The sequence below is a fragment of the Triplophysa rosa genome, linkage group LG20 (assembly GCF_024868665.1).
Source record: "Triplophysa rosa linkage group LG20, Trosa_1v2, whole genome shotgun sequence".
In the NCBI taxonomy this organism is placed as follows: Eukaryota; Metazoa; Chordata; class Actinopteri; order Cypriniformes; family Nemacheilidae; genus Triplophysa; species Triplophysa rosa.
In genome coordinates this window covers 8,921,371-8,927,602 of record NC_079909.1, presented here as the reverse complement: position 1 = coordinate 8,927,602, position 6,232 = coordinate 8,921,371, and the positions used below count along the sequence as shown (strand labels likewise).

Genomic DNA, 6,232 nt, shown 5'->3' with positions numbered 1-6,232 from the left:
CTGCAACTCTAATAATATAGGTAGTATGTTATTTCAAGTCAAGTCTGCTTTATTGTCAATTCTGCCACATGTACAGTACATACATATAGAGGATTGAAATTGCGTTACTCTCAGACCCATGGTGCATACAAATAACACTACACAGAATAAATATATATATATATATAAAAATACAGATTTTACATATATGTCAAATATACGGAGCCCTTTTAGGGACATGGTGGTGGGAAAAATATGAGAGGGAAGAGAAAAATATTTTTTAAAGCTTTTGCGTTATCTCGCAAAACTTTTGCGTTCACCCGAGAAACATTGCGTTCCCTCGCAAATATATTTGCGTTATCTCACAAAACTTTTGCATTCTCTCGCAAACATATTTGCGTTATCTCGCAAACACTTCATGTTTAATGTCCCGCTGGTAGAATTTAAGACTAGCTCCATAGGCTACATAAACATTGGTCTATAGTCGCAGATTCCCGGACCAATAACTCGTGAGCTAAACGTTCTTATAACACAAATTACACCTCATTCTATGTAACGTAAACAATGAACTTTAACTTAATTTTCCACAAATCAAGCCTTTTATTGATCTCAGGCGGGAGCCGGCTGAGACAATACCGAAGGGATCGTCTGCAAAGTGCAAAAACCAAATATCATTAGGCTACTAATAATAGTCATTAACTTCAGTGCTACATACTGTAGTATAACTAAAACCAGTTTAAATTCAGCAGGAGAGCATTAATGTGTAAACTGAATTTGGTGAGATTTCACTGTGTAACATTTAAGTTATTAATGACTATTTTTGTTGTAACGCTTTTCGGATTTACAGTCACTTTGCAGACAGTTCCTTTGGACTTGTCCATGTCGCCTGCTCAGATGATATCAATTTATATTCTCGTTTTGAGGAAGACTGGGTTGTAGACCCTAATCTAAAGAATTATGTGTTATTTGTGTTATAACAATGTTTAGCTCCCAAGTTATTGGGAATCTACTATGAACCGCTCCATTGTTAATGTACGGAGCGGGACAACAGGACGTTTGAATGTTTTGCGAGATAACGCAAATATGTTTGAGAGGGAACGCAAAAGTTTTGCGAGATAATACAAATATGTTTGCGAGAGAACACAAAAGTTTTGCGAGAGAACGCAATGTTTTGCAAGATAACGCAAAAGTTTTGAGAGATAACGCGAAACCTTTAAAAATATATTTTCTCTTCCCTCTCATATTTTTTCCACCCCATGTCCCTAAAGGGGCTCCGTACAAATACAATATTTTTTATTGTATAAAAAATGATTATAGTTATACTCCACTATTAAAGTATAGTCAATATATTCCAACCTTTCACAACTGCCAGACTTTGTCACAGTGATCACACTTAGATACGCTCTTAAAAATAAAGGTTCTTCACAGCAATGCCATAGAAGAACCATTTTTGGTTCCACAAAGAACCATTCAGTCAAAGGTTATTTAAAAAACCATCTCTTTCTTATGTTTTATATTATCTGCATTTCTCGCCACAAAGAACCTTTTGTGAAACAGAAAGGTAAATTCAGATGTTAAAGGTTCTTTATGGAACCAAAAGGTTCTTCTATGGCATCGGAAGCACCTTTTTTTAAGAGTGTAGTTTTATGGCATTACTGACGTACTGTAGTGTGAATTGGGTAACGTACTGTAGGTGTATTTCCTAATATGGATTACGGGATACTCTGTGATTTGTGTGTTTTGTATCTTGCATTGTCTACTATTGATTTAACCAAAATGGAGAACTAACTTGAAAGAATATAATTTTGTTTGGTTTTCATTATTAAATCAAATGTTCTTATTGCATATTATAAAATCATTGTAATATGAAATTAGAATTATTATGTTTGAAATGGACAAAAATGAAACATTTAGAGCTCTAATAGAAGTACATTGGCTGGTGATCAGTTTGGACTTTCAAAAGAAATCTGTTACTCTTGAAAACAGTACAAAAGCTAATAAAAACAAACTGTAAAACAATGTCAGTATGCAGGATGTCTGATGTAACACTGAAAATGTGTTGCATTCTGATTGCAAGACTTTAAAAGTATCCCTTGATTCACCATTATGATCTCTAAAACAGAAAAGAGAAGAGTAAAGTTCAAAGACACCCAGATTAAGGGAGTAACTATATAGGGCACCAGCTGTCAAATATCAATCAAGTTTTTCTGAACAGTTTGTACATGCGTGTTAAATTATCCCAAACACATTCTCTGAAATCTGACAAAGAACATTCAGGACATTCAAGTTTCTTTCAAACTTGGACAAAAAAACATTTAGGCTAACCGAATTTTATACGCATTCTTTATAGATTGTCCAAGCCCACTGTTGTAAAACACTCCATTATGGACCAAATTTCGCTCAAAAGCCACTGCTTTTTTAGTCAAATGGCCGTTTTGAAATGCTTTAGTTGTGTGATCTATGGAACATAGCATTCCAAGCTAGCCCAGTGGAGAGCTGTTTCAGCGTCCATGTTTGAACAATGTCCATAGAAGAAGGAATTAGCGTCTAAATCACTCTAGCCCATTCAGCCCTCTACTGTGGCGCAGCAGGTGGGGAGAAGTCACAACAGGTGTCCTGTGCTGACCCCTTTTAAGAGTGCTTGGCTCGATTCCATGGTTCCCTCAATGGTCTCCATGCACCATTTCCACCCCCCAAATGTATAAACACTGCAGGTCTTTCCACCTCATTTTTCTTAATCTTTCCTTCCTTTTTCGTGCCTGACCAAGGTCAGAGCAGGACAACAAGTGTGCCGTGGGATTAATAGCAGAACCCAGTGTCCGGTGGCCCTTGGGTGAACACATAGGTATGTAACGATGCAGAACTAACTTAATCTGTCATTGCTTCTTTAAAATGCTACTTCAGATATTTATACAGATGTGTTGTACTGGCTATTGCCACCTATACTTTTGTACTAAATTGTGTGAGACACAGCGTTTTGAAAAGGTACATTTGTCACTAGTATGTTTAGGTTTTGTGAATCCTACATGATGTTTGGAGGGAAGTTATAAACCCTGTTAGGTTTGAAGACGGGTACAGTATAGTCTATTGTGTCTGTAGCACATAATGTGTAACAACTGATGTCATGTGACAGGTGTCGAACCGACTATTAAGCCCTGACAGGACTCGCACGTCAAATTTATATCCGTTCAAGTCAGGCTGTTTCATTGCCTGTTTTCTCATTAAGAGCCAGAATGAATTGTAGTTTCTCTGGAACCACCAAGCGATATGCAACAATGACAGCTGGCCATATGATGCCATAGTAAACAGAGTAATGATACAATAATAATAATATACACAATGCAGGGTAAGAAATGCTTTGCTTCCGACAAAGGTGGATGATGTATTGTTGTCGCTAAATGGCTGAAGGGGCACTGTGCGGTTTACAATGTATTGTGTGTTATGAATAAACATTATGGTACATTTACACCAGCAAAACGCCAAAAAGCTTGTGTGCCGGATTATTTTAAAATGGCGATGAGATACGGTGTCTGAAATTATTGAATTGTAGAGATAAAGCTTAAAATCATATTCATTTTCGTGTTTTTTGTGATTATCTCCGCAAACGTAAGCATGAGTAAAAACACATGGAGCATTATTTTAAACTATCGCTTATTTTGATGTTGTTTGTTTAAGCGATAAAATAGACTGAGCCAAAATTTTGAAACAAAAGCGGAAATTGGTTGATTTATCATGGCGAATATTACACTGGGACAATACATCGGGAGCAAATTACCAGTAAACGACAGCTATTCGGTCAAATCTTGTGTCATGCTGATATGGTTTGCGATAAAATTGCCTTACAAGATCCTACGATTTCGTCGATTTACAGATGAGTGAGGATTTTAAGCTTGGAATGACGGTAAAGCTTTGCAATCGTACAGCATGTTGGCACAATGAAGAAATTCCACCACTCACTAAAGCTCTGTGGTCCTCTGCACCCAGCAGGTACCGATACAACCGCTCAAGAATTCCATCAACAAAGGAAAAAGATCGCATGGCATTTTTAGCATGTTAGGGTTAAAAACCACAGCTCTCAAAATTGTGAAAACTCCTGACAGAGAGATGATATGTCGCTTCAGCATTTCCTCAGAATCCAGTAAGGCTTTCTAGAGACGTTTCACTGCAAGGGTTAAAAAGCGTAGCACGCTTACACCTCTATCAGCACTCCACGCCATTTTCCTGCTTTTTTTTCCCAGCGCTTCCATGCTTCCTGGTTAAGCATCCTCTCCTCGCCGCTGATGCTGAGGTATATTCAGCCAGAGGACGAGACACGTAACACATTAAAGCAAAGCAAATAAAAGGTCATTGTGTGAGGGCTTACCGGAGCTGAGGCGTAAAAGGGCCCGAACCAGTCTGTAACTATCGACCACGTGCGGGTGCCGGACCTGGAAGACGGAGAACAACAAAGACAGTTTGTGACAAAGCTGACACGCTATAGTCTTGGAAGAGTAAAATCAATTGTGACATTTTTCATTTATTTGTAAATGCCTCTTTGTCGGCAGACTCACTCGAAACGACAGTCTGGCTCTTACAGATAGGAGAGGTAAGGGTAAAATAGAGGAATCTTGACAGTTGCCTTAATGAGATTCTGCATTAGGGCCGCTCTCACACACTTTTCCCTCAGCTAGGAGCACGCCCTTCACTTTCAATCTCACACACAAGTAATTTGGGGAACGTTAACCCTATAAAAAACTAAATCCAGACAGCATCGCTGACACTTTCCTAGACGTCTCGGATTTATTGCGAAACAAGGGCTTAATGCTGTAAATAGTTTGTTCCAATATTGATGAACGGAAATAGATGCGTGTACATGGAATATAAAATTGACATTGACATTTTTTATTTTATTTTAAATACTTGAAAGTTAAAGTCGAATTCTGACAGAATTGTTTTTTTCAGTCACACAGACACAAAATAACTTCAATATTAGTATTGTATTAGAATACTTTAACCTAAATATAAGTGTGAATAGTTTCAAAATGTACTTTAAAATATTGCAATATACTGTATAACATAAAAAATATAACTCAGCACTGACGTACAGCTATTTCCGTGAACAAATTTTATTTCAAACTAAAAATGAATAATCAATATTAACAAAAAAGATAAATAATGAGTGCACACCGCCAGCTACTCTGTCTTTTGCTATGAGGTCGTTAGAAGCATAGGTATACAGTATATCTAAAACTAGATGCCGTATTCAAGCGCTCCGGCATGCAGACGTGTCCGCCATTTTGGAACGGTCCACTGCATAGTTGCCAAGTCCGCTTAAAATACGCGACCTTGGACTTCTTTTTCTGTCAAGTCGCGTAAAAAAAATCACTTGTTGGTTTTGGGGCTTATCTTAAAAAATATGGTTGCTTGTTCTGAACCTGACAAGCAACTTTGTTTCTTTACATCTATGGTCGATGGTTTGTTCAATCCATTAACACTGTCTGCTCGAAGGTAGGCTTTTTGTACTACATGCGGCAGAGCATAACATCACAGCACTGCGAGAGCTATTTGAAGGCATACAGAGACGTCTACTGTCGAATCACTCTCGCGGTACTATGATGTCACGCGCCGATTGGCCTGCGCGGCGCCGGCGGAGGTCACACAACATATCTAAGCACGTAAAACAACATAGAGAAGCCAAGAATGTTACAGTGGTCTCTTCACGTAATCATCGGCGCTCTTTGGATAATCGGAGGTAAATATACTAAACAGATGAAATACTCACTTAAAGATAAAAAGCATTTTATAACCGAGCTACATCATTAAACATGTTAAAAGTGTAGATCTACGCGTTTGGCTACACAGCGTTATTCAAGCATAAGCACGTGTGAATAGCGTACCAACTAAACTAAATGAATTACATCTGTCACGATTAGAATGAAATGTGAAAATGAACGAAACGTTCAGATCTGATCACGGTGCAGCAAAGGGGTAGGGAGGGATGACCCAATTTATTAGGCTATAAGGTAAACATCAAACATTTTTATTGTATTAAATAAATGTATTGATCATTGCAGAATATAATTTAAAAAAGTATACATCAAATGCATATAGTTCAGTTTTACTTTATTATACATGTGTGGCTGTTACAGCTACGTTAAGTGGTCATTATATCTTCTCCTTTTCCATCTCTCCAGGCCTATACTGCTCACATCAGAGATTTGCAATTAATTTTTGTAAAATAGTTTGTGTTTTTCAAACAGGGTGTCAGTTTAAA

General features: G+C 37.6%; 1 protein-coding gene across 1 annotated transcript in view; it reads right to left on the bottom strand.

Annotated features, from left to right (window-relative positions):
• The window catches only part of LOC130571242 (inactive N-acetylated-alpha-linked acidic dipeptidase-like protein 2), a 218,607-nt gene extending 214,452 nt beyond the window's left edge, over nucleotides 1–4,155 (bottom strand). The window contains exon 1 of the mRNA XM_057362095.1: nucleotides 3,937–4,155. The gene's annotated coding sequence lies outside the window, so the exon portion shown is untranslated. The remainder of the gene's footprint in view (nucleotides 1–3,936) is intronic.
• Nucleotides 4,156–6,232: the final 2,077 nt, after the last annotated feature.